We start from the raw sequence: 17,880 nt of genomic DNA, 5'->3' as shown, positions 1-17,880 counted from the left end.
AATTGAATTTAAATTTCCATTTACTGCTTCTTCTTCTACAATTTCTGCAATTCACTTTTCTTCATTTCTCTTGCAATTGTTCTTGTTGGATCAAGGAAAAATTTGAGATCTAGACTTGTTATCTAGTCTCTTCCACTCCTGAGATCTTCAACTTCTTTTCATTTGCTGCAAATTAAGCACTGCCTTTCTGTCTTTGCAATTCTCAAAGCATTTTTACTTTTCTGTTTGGATCTACTTGAAATTCAATTCATCTTTAGTCTTCTGTTTGTTACAATTTACTTGTTCTTGTTTAAATTTCTGCAATCCCACTTCCTAATTCCCTTCTATCATTCAAGCAATTTACATTTCTTGCACTTTAAGATTCAGTCATTTACATTTCTTGCAATCTAAGTTTCTGTAATTTAATTTACTTGTTCTTTAAGATTCAGCACATTTACTTTCCTGCTCTTTAATTTACTGCACTTTACCCTTCTCCCTTTACGTTTCAAGCAAATTTAGTTTCTGTTAATCACAAACCACTCAACCAACACTTGATTCGCTAGACTAAATCAACCACTAAACTAAAATTGCTCAATCCTTCAATCCATGTGGGATTGACCTCACTCATATGAGTTTTTATTACTTGATACGACCCGGTATACTTGCCGGTTATACGTGAAAGAAATTTTTCGCGCATCAAGTTTTTGGCGCCGTTTCCGGGGATTGATTAGATTGACAATAATTAAGTGAAGTGGAGATCTAGATCTAGCATTTTTATTTTCTATTCTTTAACTTTTGATTAACCCACTAACTGTTTGAATTTTTGCTTAAGCTAACTACAATTTCATCATGGATTGAAGTGTTACTGTCCTTCTGGTTTTGTTTGATTTCTATGTCTTGTTTGCATGTCAGGGACAAGGAGAGCTATTCCAACCTTTTGTGAACAAGATGAAAGAACCCTCAGGAGATTAAGAAGAGCTGAAAGAGGGAAAAACATTGTTGGAGAAGAGGATTCGGAAGAAGAAGAGTTCCAAGATATGGAAGAACACTCAACAATTCCAACTAATCCACAAGGAGGAGTAGCTAACAACAACAACAATCCACCACAGAGAAGAGTTTTGGCTTCCTACACATTTGCAAATCCTAGACATTGTGGGAGTAGCATTCTTACCCCAAATGTTAATGCAAATAACTTTGAACTAAAGCTACAACTCATTACATTGGTTCAAAACAATTGTTCTTATGGAGGAGGACCACTTGAAGATCCAAATCAACACTTGTCCACTTTCTTGAGAATTTGTGACACTGTCAAAACTAATGGAGTGCATCCTGACAGCTACAAGCTACTGCTATTTCCATTCTCTCTCAGAGACAAAGCCACCCAATGGTTGGAATCTTTCCCAAGAGACAGCATCGACAATTAAGATGATCTAGTGAGCAAATTCCTTGCCAAATTTTACCCACCTCAAAGAGTTATTAGATTAAAGACTGAAGTACAAACATTCACACAAATGGAGGCTGAACCATTATATGAGGCATGGGAAAGGTACAAGGCTCTGATCAGGAAGTGTCCCCCTGGAATGTTCAATGAGTGGGATAGATTGTAGAATTTCTATGAAGGCTTGACATTGAAATCTCAAGAGGCCTTGGATCATTCAGCTGGAGGCTCTTTGCAACTCATGAAAACTGCAGAAGAAGCTCAAAATCTCATTGATATGGTAGCTAACAACCAGTATTTCTTTGCTCACCAAAGGCAACGCCAACCATCACAGAGGAAGGGAGTGATGGAGTTGGAAGGAGTGGACTCAATCCTAGCTCAAAACAAATTGATGCAGCAGCAGATTCAATAACAATTTGAGCAAATGGCCAAGAGGATTGATAGCCTCCAAGTTGCAACAATAAGCACTAACCAACCATCAACCACATGGGGAACAAATGAAGAAACTCAAGAGGAGCAACAACAGGAGCAAGTCCAGTACATGCACAACCAAAATTCTGGGTCAAATGAAGTCTATGGTGATACTTACAACCCTTCGTGGAAGAACCATCCAAACCTGAGGTGGGGAGACAGCCATAACCAAACTCAACAACCATGGCAGAGGAACTCAAACCAAAACTCAAACCAAAACAGCTAGAAGAACACAAACCAAAATAACCAGTAAAATAATACCCAAAACACATACAGAAAACCACAAAACACTCACCCCAACACTAACCATCATCCATCCAATAACCAAGCCTCAAATCAAAACACTTACCCTCAACACTCAACACCCCACAATCAACCAATCTCACAGGAATCCCAAAGGATCACAAATTTGGAGCTCTTGATGGATAAAATGATGAAATACCAGGAGGTGACAACCAAAAACCAAGAGGCTTCCATGAAAAATATGGAGAGACAGATAGGACAAATCTCCAAGCAACTCTCCATGGAAAAACCACTAAGTTCACTCCCAAGTGACACCATTCCTAATCCAAAAGAGGAATGAAAGTCTATTCAGCTAAGGAGTGGCAGGATCTTGGTGAAGAATGAAGAAGCAACCAAGAAGTCAAAGGAAAATAAAAAGAAGCAAGATGAAAAAGATGAGGCCAATGGTGATGAGGCAACAGCAAGCAAGCAAACTGCAAGGCAAGCTCAGGAAAGGGAGGAACAACCAAAAATTTCAAGAAAAGGGAAGGAAGTAATTGAAGAACCAACCAAGGAACAAAGGCAACAAGCAGAGAAGAACTTTGTACCTCCACTACCATATCCCCAGAGATTTAACAAAGAGGCAAAGGACCAACAATTTCATAAGTTCCTTGAGACTTTCAAGAAACTAGAGATCAATATACCCCTAGCTGAGGCACTTGAGAAAATGCCCCTGTATGCCAAGTTTATGAAGGAGCTACTCAACAAGAAGAGAAGTTGGCAAGAAAAGGAAACTATCATGCTCACTGAAGAATGTAATGCTGTGATCCAGATGGGTATCCCACCAAAGCTCAAAGACCCAGGGAATTTCGTAGTCTCATGCACCATAGGCAAGATAACATTGGAAAACGCCTTATGTGATCTAGGTACCAGTATCAACTTAATGCCTCTATCATTGATGAGAAAGCTTGCTATAGAAGAAATCAAACCCACCAGAATGTCACTAGTAATGGCTGATAGATCAATCAAGACACCCAATGGAATTGTGGAAAATTTACTAGTGAAGGTTGGAAAGTTTATCTTCCCTGCAGACTTTGTAATCTTAGACACGGAAGGGGAAGGAAACAACTCAATCATCTTGGGAAGACCATTTCTAGCTACAGCAAGAACCACTATTGATGTAGAAAAGGGAGAAATGACCTTCAGGGTGCATAATGAGCAAATGGTAATCAATGTCTTCAAATCAATGCAACACCCCTCTGAGCAAGAGAACTACATGAATGTGGATATGATAAAAGGGCTGGTAGAAGAAATGTTTGAGGACAACTATTTGGAGCATCAGGAAGAACAAGGAGAGAAAGTGGTAGAAATATCTATTGAAGACAAGAAAGAGGATAAACCAAAACAAGAGTTGAAGCCTCTCCCTCCTCACCTCAAATACGTGTTTCTTGGGGAAGCAGAAGCCTCACCAGTAATCATAAATTCCTCCTTGAACATGGAAGAGGAAGCAAAGTTGATTGAAGTATTAAAGGCTCATAAAACAGCCTTGGGATGGACAATTGAGGACATCAAAGGCATCAACCCTGCCATTTGTATGCATAAAATTTTATTGGAGGAAGAGTCAAAACCTGTGGTTCAACCTCAGAGAAGACTCAACCCAACCATGAAAGAGGTGGTTCAAAAAGAAGTGATGAAGCTATGGAATGCTGGAATAATTTTCCCAATCTCAGACAGCTCTTGGGTGAGTCCGGTTCAAGTTGTACCAAAAAAGGGAGGAATGACAGTCATCACCAATGAGAAGAATGAGTTGAACCCCACTAGGACAGTGACTGGGTGGAGAATGTGCATAGACTACAGGAGACTCAATGATGCAACAAGAAAAGATCATTTTCCTCTACCCTTCATTGATCAAATGTTGGAAAGACTAGCAGGCCACGCTTATTATTGCTTCCTGGATGGGTACTCTAGGTACAATCAAATAGTGGTGGACCCCAAGGATCAAGAGAAGACCTCCTTCACATGCCCATTTGGAGTTTTTGCCTATAGGAGGATGCCCTTTGGGCTATGCAACGCCCCAGCCACTTTTCAAAGGTGTATGCTTTCCATCTTTTCTGATATGGTGGAAAAATTCTTAGAAGTTTTCATGGATGATTTTTCTGTTTTTGGCAATTCATTTAACACTTGCTTGCATAACTTAACCCTTGTTTTGAAAAGATGCCAAGAAACTAATTTAGTGTTGAATTGGGAAAAGTGCCATTTCATGGTTCCGGAAGGAATATTTCTTGGGCATAAAGTATCATGTAGAGGTATAGAAGTTGATAAAGCTAAAATTGAAGTTATTGAAAAACTCCCTATACCTGTTAATGTGAAAGCAGTAAGGAGTTTTCTTGGACATGCTGGCTTCTACAGAAGGTTCATCAAAGACTTTTCAAAAATAGCAAAACCATTGAGCAATTTACTAATGAATGATATCCCCTTCATTTTTGATGACAACTATAAACATGCCTTTGAAACTCTCAAGAGAAAGCTCATTACAGCACCAATCATCACACCCCTGATCGGAATTTACCTTTTGAACTTATGTGTGATGCAAGTAACCTTGCTATTGGTGCTGTACTGGGGCAAAAGAAGGACAAATTACATCATGTCATATATTATGCTAGCAAGGTGTTGAATGAAACATAGAGAAATTATACCACCACTGAAAAAGAACTCTTAGCAATTGTATATGCATTTGATAAGTTTAGACAATACTTGATCGGTTCAAAAGTTATAGTATACACTGACCATTCTGCTCTCAAGTATTTAATGTCTAAACAGGATTCGAAGCCAAGGCTAATTAGGTGGGTGTTGCTGCTACAAGAATTTGATATTGAAGTGAGGGATAGAAAGGGGAGTGAAAATCAAGTAGCAGATCATCTATCATGAGTGCCACAAGAAGCTAAGCAAGATAAACCACAGCAAGTAAATGAGAACTTCCCTGATGAACACCTCTTCCAAGTTCAACAAACACCTTGGTTTGCTGACATAGCAAACTACAAAGTAGGAAGAAAGATACCTCAAGAATTTTCCAAGCAATAAATGAAGAAATTACTCAATGAAGCAAGGAAGTTTTTGTGGGATGAACCTTTCTTATTCAAGAGATGCTCTGATGGGATGATTAGGAGGTGCATCTCTGAAAATAAAATGAAGGACATACTATGGCATTGCCATGGCTCAGCATATGGTGGACACTTTGGACCAGAGAGAACAGCTGCAAAGGTACTACAGAGTGGGTTTTATTGGCCAACTATCTTCAAGGATGCCAGAGAGTTCGTTCACCAATGCAATGAATGTCAAAGAGCTGGAGGATTGACAAGAAGGAATGAGATGCCTCAAAATTTTATCTTGGCAGTGGAGCTATTTGACCTATGGGGCATTGATTTCATGGGACCCTTTCCCCCTTCCTACTCTTTTAGATATATCTTGGTGGCAGTAGAGTATGTCTCAAAGTGGGTGGAAGCCATAGCCACAACCACCTGTGATGCACAGATTGTTCTCCAATTCCTTAAGAAGCACATCTTCACAAGATATGGAGTGCCCAAGGGTCTTGTTAGTGATGGTGGTGGTCACTTTTGCAACAAACAGATGGAGAAACTCCTCTACAAATATGGAGTAATCCATAAAGTAGCCACACCATACCACCCTCAGACTAATGGCCAAGCTGAATTGGCAAATAGGGAGTTAAAGAAGATCTTAGAGAAAACAGTGGGAAGTACAAGAAAAGATTGGGCTAGGAAGCTAGAAGATGCATTATGGGCATACAGGACAGCTTTCAAAACTCCCATTGGCAAGTCACCCTTTCAGCTATTGTATGGCAAATCATGCCACCTCCCTGTGGAGCTTGAACACAGAGCTTTTTGGGCCACTAAACTCCTCAACCTTGATTCCCAAGCTGCAGGAGAGAAAAGGTTATTACAACTAAATGAGTTGGATGAATTCAGGCTAGAAGCCTATGAGAGTGCCAAGATATACAAGGAAAGAGCTAAGAGATGGCATGATAAGATCACAAAGAAGGAGTTCAAGCCAGGACAGCAAGTGCTCTTGTACAACTCAAGGCTTAAGATCTTCCCTGGCAAACTTAAATCTAAATGGACTGGTCCATATTTAGTGACAAAGGTATTTCCTTTTGGAAATCTTGAGTTGCTAGATGAAGCTACACAGAATCATTTCACAGCAAATGGACACAGAGCAAAGCCTTACTTAGGAGGGCAATGGGACAAGGAAGAAAGAGTTCAGTATCTGAACTAAGCAAGCATGAAGGATGTCAAGCTAGTGACAATAAAAGAGCGCTTATTGGGAGGCAACCCAACCTGAGGTAGTATTCTTTTTATAGCTATTTTAATAAAAAGGTTAATTAGCCTTATCTATATTGCAAGAAGCTAAGTTTGGTGTTTCACATCAAAACAATATAAGGGAGAATGAAGGATTCTAAGTTTGGTGTTCCACCAAAATCTCATCATAAAACACATTCTCACTTTCTGCATAATGCTAGCTTCAAGCATTTAGATAAACTAGTTAACTATTTACTGTTCCATAGTTTTTAGTTTTATTACCTTTAGCATGGAAAAAGGATTTCACAGATAACTAATTTACTGCATGAGAGACATTGGCAAGGAACTAAGTTTGGTGTTCACACACCAAAGTAAGTTCAAAAGTCCACAAATAAGCTTTGCATATTAACCGGGTACCTTAAGGGCTTGAGAAGCAAGCCACTTTCGAGGATTATGCAGGAAAATAGCCAACAAATTGAAGAACACTTGCATTATGACTCAGAAGGAGCAAACAGAAGGAAGGATGAAAAGCTGCAACACAACAGGTTGTAGTTATACTTGATCCTTGTTGAGATTCCTTTATATCTGGCTGGAATGATTATTTAGTTGCAAGTGGAAGCATATGTTGAAAAATAAAGCTATCAGCATAATTTTTGCTTGAAAGTTATTTGCATAATAATTGTTGTCACTTACTGCCTTGAAAACTTTGTTTTGTTCCCCCTTGCTGTTTGAATAAAAGAGAGATGTTTTGTTTAGAAAAGTAATTGTTCAATGTCACAGAAGTTAGAATGAAAGTTAGTGGTGGTGTGTGTTTGAATTAATTGTTAGCTCATAGAATAAATGCTGCAAAATGACTTGTTACTTAAAGCCTAAGCTAGTTTGCTACTGTGATCTCTCAATTATTGAAAGTCCCTTGAAAATAAATCAAAACAAAGAAAAGAGAAAGAAAAAAAAAAGAGCCAAAAGTTGGCTAAGAGAAAAACAATAAGGCTAGATACCAATAGCTTGGACCCTAGGACATATGCCTGTGGTGTTTGTGTACTAGGATATGCTTGGACAAGTAAGTTCTAAGGAGTATTTTGAAACTTGGCAACTTAGATCAACTGATTTGGGATTGCCAACTGAAAGTCCACAATAAAGAGCAACCTAGCTACAGAATAGTTAGTGATCCAAAGAGATGCTGGGCATCAATGATCTTAGGAAGAACAAAGTGAGCCATGTGTCTATGGTGAAGAAATGTTGAGTAAAATAAGGCCAAAGGCTACTGCAACATTTGACACCAAGCATTCAATAAGAAATAAGTTCTGTAATGCAAAAGAAACAAGAAAAGCTGACAAGGGAAATGAGCAAAAAGTGAGGATTCATAGCAGCAACCTTAGTGAACCTTTAAAGGAACATTGTTTGTTTTGACAGCAAGTAATAAATGAGCTACTTTTGATCTGCATAAAGCCCCATAGACCAAGTTCAACTATCTGGCTAATAAGAACATATAAACTTATCTATTTCGTTCTATCTTCTCTTATGTTTTATGCTTGCTTGGGGACAAGCAAGTTTTAAGTTTGGTGTTGTGATGACAAGTCATCTTAGCCTAGTTTTACTAGCCTTTTTCTTTATTTTTTATTTAGTTTTATACACTTTCTTGCACTCTAAGTAAGTAATTTGGATTGAAGATGCATGACTTCTTTGAATCAAACAACCACCATGAAATTGATGCTAAATCATGAGGTTTAGGCTAAATCTAATTGATTTTTAATGATTAATAGACTTTGTGAATTTGGTGATACTTTGATTGGTTGTTTTGATTAATTGTAGGTGAAGAAAAGAAGAAAAGAAGAAAGCGTGGCCTAAGAAGCGTGGTTCAAGGAAGAGGAAGTGTGGCCAAGAAAGGAGGAAGTGTGGTACAACAAACCATGAAGCTCTTTCCAAAGCTCACTAAGTGAGCACTACAATTGCTCCCAGGAGACCAAGGCACAGAGCTCAGCTCACTTTGTGAGCTGAGCACAACACAAGGCCAAGAAATAAGGAAATAAGGAACCAAGCTCAGCTCACAAAGTGAGCACTATCGAGAGCACTAGAGGAAAAATTCAAGGAAAATGTTTTGTAAATGCATGCTCCAAGGCTTGAACTCATGACCAAGGGGGAAAGGGGAGGCGCTACTCACAAAGGAAAATAAGCAAAAAATGGCCAAATGCACTCCTCAAGGTTCGAACTCACCACCATGAGGAAGCAAGGAAGCAAGGCATCACAAGAAATCCAAGGAAAAGCTCCAGCGCATGCTTCCTCCAAGTTTCGAACCAAGGACCTTTCCTTGGATGCATCAAAGCTCAGCTCACAAAGTGAGCTGAGCGCTACTCCTTGATGCAAGAAAGCAACGTGACACGGTCAGGGAGTGAGGCACGCAACAACATTGGCAAGGCCCTTGGTGCATGAAGCGCAACACTTGACACGGGCAGGGAGTAGAGAGCGTGCAAAGTTGACACGGTCCTGGCAGCACAAGGCGCACACAAAAGTGGCACCAAGACACTAGCGCTCAGCTCACAAAGTGAGCTGAGCTCTCCCCTGATGCTTCCCAACCAACAAGACACGCTATGCAAGGCACAAAGCTCAGCTCACTTTGTGAGCTGAGCATTCCCCTAGGAGATGCATTTGGGCTGAAAATGAAATTTAAAATTCCAACTTAATTCATTTCTTCACCAAATCAAAAGCCCATCCAAATGCCAATATCCAAGAATAGAAAGTGTATAAATAGGAGTTAGTTTGATGTAATTGGCGAGCTGAATTTTATTTTGAATTTTCCTTTGAACTTTCATATTTTCATTTTGAGCTTTTGCTTTTGAGTTTAAATTTCAGAGAACATAGAAGGAGAATTGATCTCTCTTCTTCTTGGTTCTTGCTTGAGCACTCTTTACTTTTCTTGCTTTGGATCTTGGGTGAAGAATTGAAGAAATTTTGTTTCAATCTCACCTTGAGATCTCTTGTTTTAATTTTCTGCATAATTGAATTTAAATTTCCATTTACTGCTTCTTCTTCTACAATTTCTGCAATTCACTTTTCTTCATTTCTCTTGCAATTGTTCTTGTTGGATCAAGGAATGATTTGAGATCTAGACTTGTTATCTAGTCTCTTCCACTCCTGAGATCTTCAACTTCTTTTCATTTGCTGCAAATTAAGCACTGCCTTTCTGTCTTTGCAATTCTCAAAGCATTTTTACTTTTCTGTTTGGATCTACTTGAAATTCAATTCATCTTTAGTCTTCTGTTTGTTACAATTTACTTGTTCTTGTTTAAATTTCTGCAATCCCACTTCCTAATTCCCTTCTATCATTCAAGCAATTTACATTTCTTGCACTTTAAGATTCAGTCATTTACATTTCTTGCAATCTAAGTTTCTGTAATTTAATTTACTTGTTCTTTAAGATTCAGCACATTTACTTTCCTGCTCTTTAATTTACTGCACTTTACCCTTCTCCCTTTACGTTTCAAGCAAATTTAGTTTCTGTTAATCACAAATCACTCAACCAACACTTGATTCGCTAGACTAAATCAACCACTAAACTAAAATTGCTCAATCCTTCAATCCCTGTGGGATCGACCTCACTCATGTGAGTTTTTATTACTTGATACGACCCGGTATACTTGCCGGTTATACGTGAAAGAAATTTTTCGCGCATCAGGAGTAGATTACTCGGAAGTCCTATCCTTGTTGGAGTTCTCCCAAGATTAATTGATAATTGAAGGTTGTTCTGCTCAGTTATCCTTTACCAGATAAAGGAAAGTCAAGCAAGTTGGAAGTCAGTTTCTATTCACAAGTTCCAATCCTCTCCCTTGGGAAGGACTAGTGTCAGTGACTAGAGGGTGACCCAACGATAAACCCAATTATAATTTTACTCTTGGGCATTCCAACTCAAGGTTCTCCTTTTAACCAACTCCCAATCAAGTTATGGAACTACTCGCTCATTATGATTGTAAACTTCACAAAATAAGAAAGGGAAATAAAGGAAGACATGATAAATAATAATAAAAAAGATCAATTAAAAATGAAAATAGTTCTTGTATTAATAAACTCTAAAAATAATCCAATATTAATTCTGAACAAATTAAGGATATGAAAGAGTAAGTGACAAGTAGGGAAACAAACTAGAATGATGAAGTCTTGGCAGAGGTAATAACTCTTCTCAATATCCCAATCCAAAAAGCAATAAAAACAAAATCCTATGAACTATGAATGTGTAGAGAGCAAACCTAGAGGAGGAGTAAATTCAGATCTAAAAACTAAAAATTATGCGGAATGAATGTTGTCCTTGGTCTCTGCATGTTCTCTGGCTCTAATCTGCTTTTCTGGGCCGAAAACTGGGTCAAAACATGGCCCAAAATCGCCCCGAGCAAATTCTGCAAATTCGGCAGATCGCGCACGTCACGCGATCGTGTCATCCAGCATTTTGCCTTGCCACGCGTGCGCGTCGTCCACGCATTCGCGTCACTTGTGCAGTTTCCATACCATGCGTTCGCGTTAGGCACGCGAGCGCGTCACTGCAATTTCCTCTGTTTCGCACGGTCGCGTGAGCCATGCGTCCGCGTCACTTCTCGCTAGTCATCTCCTTAATTTCTTGTGTTCCTTCTATTTTTGCAAGCCTCCTCTCCAATTTCCAAGTCATTCATGCTCTATAAAGCCTGAAACACTTAACACACAGATCACGGCATCGAATGGAATAAAGGAGAATTAAAATAGATAATTAAAAGTCTCTAGGAAGCAAGTTTTCAATCATAGAACAATTTTAGGAAGGAATTCTGAATACATGCAAATCATATGAATAAGTGGGTAAAGATTTGATAAAACCACACAATTAAACACAATATAAACCATAAAATAATGGTTTATCAACGATCCCATGGTCATATTGGCCAACGCTAACCTCCACCGCACACTGGTGGACCAAGGAAGCTCGGTTGATATATTGTTTAAAACTGCCTTCGACAAACTCGGCCTAGAGGAAAAAGAGCTGAAAACATACCCTAACAAGTTATTCGGATTAGGAGACACTCTGATCCAACCACATGGATACATCGAACTGCACACAACCTTTGGAAAAGGAAGCCGGTCAAGGACACTCAACATAGACTACATTGTAGTTGATGTAATTTCAGCCTACAACGCCCTGATAGGTCGGGCAACATTAAATCAGCTCGCAGCAGTAGTTTCAACTCCGCATCTATGCATGAAATTCCCAACTCCAGAAGGGATTGTTACGATAAAAGGAGATCAGAAGATAGCGCGACGCTGTTACAATGAAAGTCTGAACCTTAGAGGCAAAGGGGAAGAAATCCACACCATCGAACTCGGGGGAATTCGAGGTCGGGAAGAACTTCGTCCACAACCTGAGGGCGAGATAGAAAAAGTCCAGATTGGAGATGTCCCAGATAAAACAACCAATATAGGCGCAGTCCTAAAAAGAGATGTAAAGGAGCCCCTAATACAGTTCTTAAAATATAACATCGACCTCTTCACATGGAAGGCCACAGACATGCCGGCCATAGACCCCAAACTAATGTGCCACAAAGTGGCAGTATATCCAGGATCTCAGCCAGTATAGCAGAGGCGTAGAAAGCTCGGACCAGAAAGATTGCAAGCTGTGGAAGAACAGGTACAAGCTCTACTAGAGGCAGGATTCATAAGAGAAGTCAAATACCCACTATGGCTAGTGATGAGCGGATAATTTATACCCTTTTTGGCATTGTTTTTACATAGTTTTTAGTATGTTTTATTTACTTTTTATTATATTTTTTTTAGTTTTTATGCAAAAATCACATTTCTGAAATTTATTATGAGTTTGTGTGTTTTTCTGTAATTTCAGATATTTTCTGGCTGAAATTGAGGGACCTGAGCAAAAATCTTATTCGGAGGCTGAGAAAGGACTGTAGATGTTGTTGGATTCTGACCCTCTTGAACTCGAAGTGAATTTTCTGGAGCTAGAGAAACCCAATTGGCGTGCTCTCAATTGCGTTGGAAAGTAGATATCTTGGGCTTTTGAGCAATATATAATAGTCCATACTTTGCCCGAGATTTGATGTCTCAAACTGGCGTTAAACGCCAGCCGAAGACCTTTTTTTGGCGTAAAATGCCAGAACTGGCACATTTCTTGTCGTTAAACGCCCATTTTGGCACCTAGGGTGGCGTTTAACTCCAACTTGAGGTATATGCACGTGAAAGCTTGAAAGCTCAGCCCAAACACTCACCAAGTGGGTCCCGGAAATGGATTTCTGCACTATCTGCACTTAGTTACTTATTTTCTGTAAACCTAAGTTACTAGTCTAGTATAAAAACTACTTTTAGAGATTCATTTTGCAACTCATGACATTTGACATTTCATATTGTATCTTCTACATTATGAGTCTCTAAACCCCATAGGTGGGGGTAAGGAGCTCTGCTGTGTCTCAATGGATTAATGCAATTACTATTGTTTTCTAAGATACTCACTCATACTTCAATCTGGAGAGGATGATGATCCGTGACACTCATCATCATTCTCACATGTATGAACGCGTTCCTGACAACCACTCCCGTTCTACCTGAGCTCAACGTAGTCATTGGGTGATAGCTTGAGTGCATATCTCTTGCGTCTCTGATCCACGGACCGAGTCTGTGAGATCAGAACCTTCGTGGTATAGGCTAGAACCAATTAGAAGCATTCCTGGGATCTGGAAAGTCTAAACCTTGTCTGTGGTATTCCAAGTAGGATCTTGGAAGGGATGACTGTGACGAGCTTCAAACTCACGAATGTTGGGCGCAGTGACAGTGTGCAAAAGGATAGAGAGATCCTATTCCGACGCTAGTGAAAACCGAAAGATGATTAGCCGTACGGTAGCTATACCTGGTATTTTTCATCCGAGACAAGAAATCTGACAGTTGATTAGCCGTGCAGAGATCGTACCTGGTATTTTTCATCCGAGAGGATCATACAGCTTGCCATTGAAGGAAGCCATGCGTGTTTGGAGAAGAAGACAGTAGAAAAGCAGAGATTCAGGCGACAGAGCATCTCCGGAACCTCAACCTGTTCCTCATCATTGAATCATAAGTACCATTTATTTCATGTTATTTACCTTTCATAAACAAAACCATTTTTATTATTAATATCCTGACTAAGATTTACAAGATAACCATAGCTTGCTTCAAGCCGGCAATCCCCGTGGGATCGACCCTTACTCACGTAAGGTATTACTTGGATGACCCAGTGCACTTGCTGGTTAGTTGTGCGGAGTTGTGAAAAGTGTGATCACAATTTCGTGCACCATATTTTTGGCGACGTTGTCGGGGATTGTTCGAGTTTGAACAACTAATGGTTCATCTTGTTGCTTAGATTAGGAAAAATTGATCTTTTTGGTTTAGAGTCATTAAATTTGAGTCTTCTGTTTGAATTTAGTTTCATGTTTTAAGTTTGGTGTCAATTGCATGTTTTTATTTTTCTTTCAATTTTTTGAATTACATGTTCTTAGTTCTTTCTTGATCTTCAAGTTGTTCTTATTTGTTTTCCTTGTCTGATCTTTATTTTTTCTTGTTTTTTGTCTTTCCTTGTTTTTCTTGTGCATTTTTGAATTATTAGTGTCCAAAATATAAATATTTTTAAGTTTGGTGTCCTTGGTATTTTTATTTTCTTAAAGATTTCCAAAATTTGTTCTTGGTGTTCATCTTGATCATCAAAGTGTTCTTGTTTGTTTTCTTTGTTTTGATCTAAAAATTTTAAGTTTGGTGTCTTTTTGGTGTTTATCTTCAAATTTTCGAAAATTACTCTTCCTAAATCTAAAACTTTTTAAGTTTTTGTGTCTTTTACTTGTTTTTCTCTTTCCTCATTAAATTCAAAAAATCAAAAAAATATCTTTTCCTTTATTTACTCATTATTTTCGAAGAATTCCTTAGGTTAACTTAGTCAGAATTTTAAAAATTGGTAATTTCTTATTAGTCAAGTTAAAATTTCAATTTAAAAAAAAATTTATCCTTTTAAATCTTTTTCAAAATAAACACTTTTTCAATTTCCTTTCATATTTTTTCGAAAATCTTTTATAAAATTTTTCAAACTCTTTTTCTTTTTCTTTATAATTTTCGAACTACTTGTCCTATTTTTCTATTTTGATTGAAAAATTTTTAAGTTTGGTGTTGCCTTGTTAAGAAAGTTTCAATCTTTAAAATTTTAAAATCATATCTTTTTCAAATCTTTTCTTCTAATTATTTTCTTACAAGTATCTTTAATTTTCAGACATATCTTTTTCAAAACCTCCTAACCACTTTCTCTCTCTTCAATTTTCGAAAATCATATCCAAAATTTTTTCAAATCTTTTTAATTAATTAGTCATTTTAGTATTCGAATTTATTTTATTTTATCTTTCCTTTTAGTTTTCAAAACTTATATTCTATTTTCTAATTATTTTCTTTTATCTTATTTCCTTTTTAATTCGGTTTATCCTTAATTAAATAAAATAAAAACAAAAATATATTTTATTTGCAATTCACATCATCTCCCTTTCTCCATCATGGACCTAAGTGGAAATGAACAGTCTAGAAGGACTCTGGGGTCATATGCTAACCCCACTACTGCTGCATATAGGAGTAGTATCTGTATACCCCCCATAAGAGCCAGCAATTTTGAGCTAAACCCTCATCTCATTATCATGTTGCAGCAAAATTGCCAGTATTCCAGTCTTCCACAGGAAGAACCTACTGAGTTTTTGGCACAGTTCTTACAAATTGCTGACACAGTACATGATAAAGAAGTAGATTAGGATGTCTACAGATTAATACTGTTTCCATTTGCTGTAAAAGATTAAGCTAAGAGGTGGTTAAATAACCAACCAACAGCAAGCATAAGAACATGGAAATAGTTATCAGACAAATTCCTAAATCAGTATTTCCTTCCAAAAGGATGACACAGCTAAGGCTGAAAATCCAAGGCTTTAAATAAGAGGATAATGAATCTCTTTATAATACCTGGGAGAGGTACAGAGGGATGCTAAGGAAATGCCCCTCTGAAATATTTTCAGAATGGGTGCAGTTAGACATCTTCTACTACGGGCTTACAGAAAAGGCCCAGATATCTCTAGACCACTCAGCTGGTGGATCTATACACATGAGAAAGACAATTGAAGAGGCTCAAGAGCTCATTGATATAGTTGCTAGAAATCAACATATGTACTTAAGTAGTGAGTCCTCCATGAAAGAAAAGGCTAAAGCAGTATCTACTGAACTTAATCCTCTAGAACAGGTTGTTGAACTCAATCAGCAATTGCTCTTTATAACAAAACAGTTAGCAGAATTTAAAGTGATGCTACAAGACACTAAAAAGGCTAACAAGGATATGGAAGCACAATTGAATAAGACCAAACATCAATTATCTAAACAGATAACAGAAGAGTGCCAAATTGTTCATTTAAGGAGTGGGAAGACATTGAATGTTTCAACTCAAAGCAGCAGAAAGCCAAAAAAGGAACAACTAACAGAGGATGACCAACCCACTGCATAAAACCCCTCTGAGGACAGTAAGAGCCCAGAAAGGAATGATTCTGGCTTTCAAACGCCAAAAAAGGGTGAAAAAGTGGCGTTAAACGCACAAGGGATGGCCAATTCTGGTGTCTAAATGCCAGAAAAGGGTGGCAATCTGGCGTTAAACGCCCATGCAGCACCCAATTCTGGCATTCAAACACCAATAAGGGATCAGACACCTGCAAGTGCTGATAACAACCCCCTTAGGCAGACCTCTCCAACCATTTCTGTAGGAAGTAAACCTGCAGCAACTAAGGTTGAAGAATATAAAGCCAAGATGCCTTATCCTAAAAAACTCTACCAAGCGGAACAGGATAAACAATTTGCCCGCTTTGTAGACTATCGCAGGACTCTTGAAATAAAGATTCCATTTGCAGAGGCACTTGAGCAAATACCCTCTTATGCCAAGTTCATGAAAGAGATCTTAAGTCATAAGAAAGATTGGAGAGAAACTGAAAAAGTTTTCCTCACTGAAGAATGCAGTGCAGTCATTCTGAAAAGCTTACTGATGTGCGGATAATTTATACGCTTTTTGACATTGTTTTTAGTATGTTTTTAGTATATTTTAGTTAGTTTTTATTATATTTTTATTAGTTTTTAAATAAAAATCACATTTCTGGACTTTACTATGAGTTTGTGTATTTTTCTGTGATTTCAGGTATTTTCTGGCTGAAATTGAGGGACCTGAGCAAAAATCTGATTCAGAGGCTGAAAAAGGACTGCAGATGTTGTTGGATTCTGACCTCCCTGCACTCGAAGTGAATTTTCTGGAGCTACAGAAGCCCCATTAGCGCGCTCTCAATTGCGTTGGAAAGTAGACATTCTGGGCATTCCAGCAATATATAATAGTCTATACTTTGCCCAAGATTTGATGGCCCAAACTGGCGTTCCATGTCAGCATAGAAATTCTAGCGTCAAAACGCCAAAACTGGCATAAAAGCTGGAGTTAAACGCCCAAACTGGCACAAAAGCTGGCGTTTAACTCCAAGAAAAGTCTCTACATGTGAAAGCTTCAATGCTAAGCCCAAGCACAAAACAAGTGGGCCCGGAAGAAGATTTCTGCATTAATTACCTATTTCTGTAACCCTAGGCTACTAGTTTTCTATAAATTGGACCTTTTGCTATTGTATTTTCATCTTTCAATTCATCTTTTGATCATCTTTGAATCATGTTTTGATGATTGAACCCTCTTTGGGAGGCTGGCCATTCGGCCATGCCTAGACCTTTTGTTCTTATGTATTTTCAACAGTGGAGTTTCTACACACCATAGATTAAGGTGTGGAGCTCTGCTGTTCCTCATGAATTAATGCAAAGTACTATTGTTTTTCTATTCAACTCAAGCCTATTTCTTCTCTAAGATATACACTCGTTCTTCAACCTAACGAATGTAATGATCCGTGACACTCATCATCATTCTCATCTATGAACGCGTGCCTGACAACCACTTCTGTTCTACTTGCAATAGCTTGAGTGCGTATCTCTTAGCCTTCTGGTTCATGACGCATGGTTGCCTCACCTAACAACCGAGCCTTCCATTCTATGAGATCAGAGTCTTCGTGGTATAGGCTAGAATCAATTGGCAGCATTCCTGAGATCCGAAAAGTCAAAACCTTGTCTATGGTATTCCGAGTAGGATCTGGGAAGGGATGACTGTGACGAGCTTCAAACTCGCGAGTGTTGGGCGTAGTGACAGACGCAAAAGGATCAATGGATCCTATTCCCTCATGATCGAAAACCAACAGCTGATTAGCCGTGCGGTGACAGCGCATTTGGACCATTTTCACTGAGAGGATGGGAGGTAGCCATTGACAACAGTGAAACCCAACATAAGCTTGCCATGGAAAGGAGTATGAATGATTGGAAGAAGGAAATAGGAAAGCAGAGGTTCAGAAGGAACAAAGCATCTTCATACGCTTATCTGAAATTCTC

At 38.5% G+C, this 17,880-nt stretch overlaps 1 pseudogene; it reads left to right on the top strand.

Annotated features, from left to right (window-relative positions):
* The first annotated feature begins 3,386 nt into the window (after positions 1-3,386).
* LOC148580587 (uncharacterized) overlaps positions 3,387-17,880 on the top strand; it is a 33,470-nt pseudogene continuing 18,976 nt past the window's right edge.

This window comes from Arachis ipaensis, chromosome B10 (assembly GCF_059453495.1).
Source record: "Arachis ipaensis isolate K30076 ecotype BB chromosome B10, ASM5945349v1, whole genome shotgun sequence".
Lineage (NCBI taxonomy): Eukaryota > Viridiplantae > Streptophyta > Magnoliopsida > Fabales > Fabaceae > Arachis > Arachis ipaensis.
Note: the sequence above shows the minus strand (reverse complement) of the source record. Positions and strands in the feature narration are given on the sequence as shown.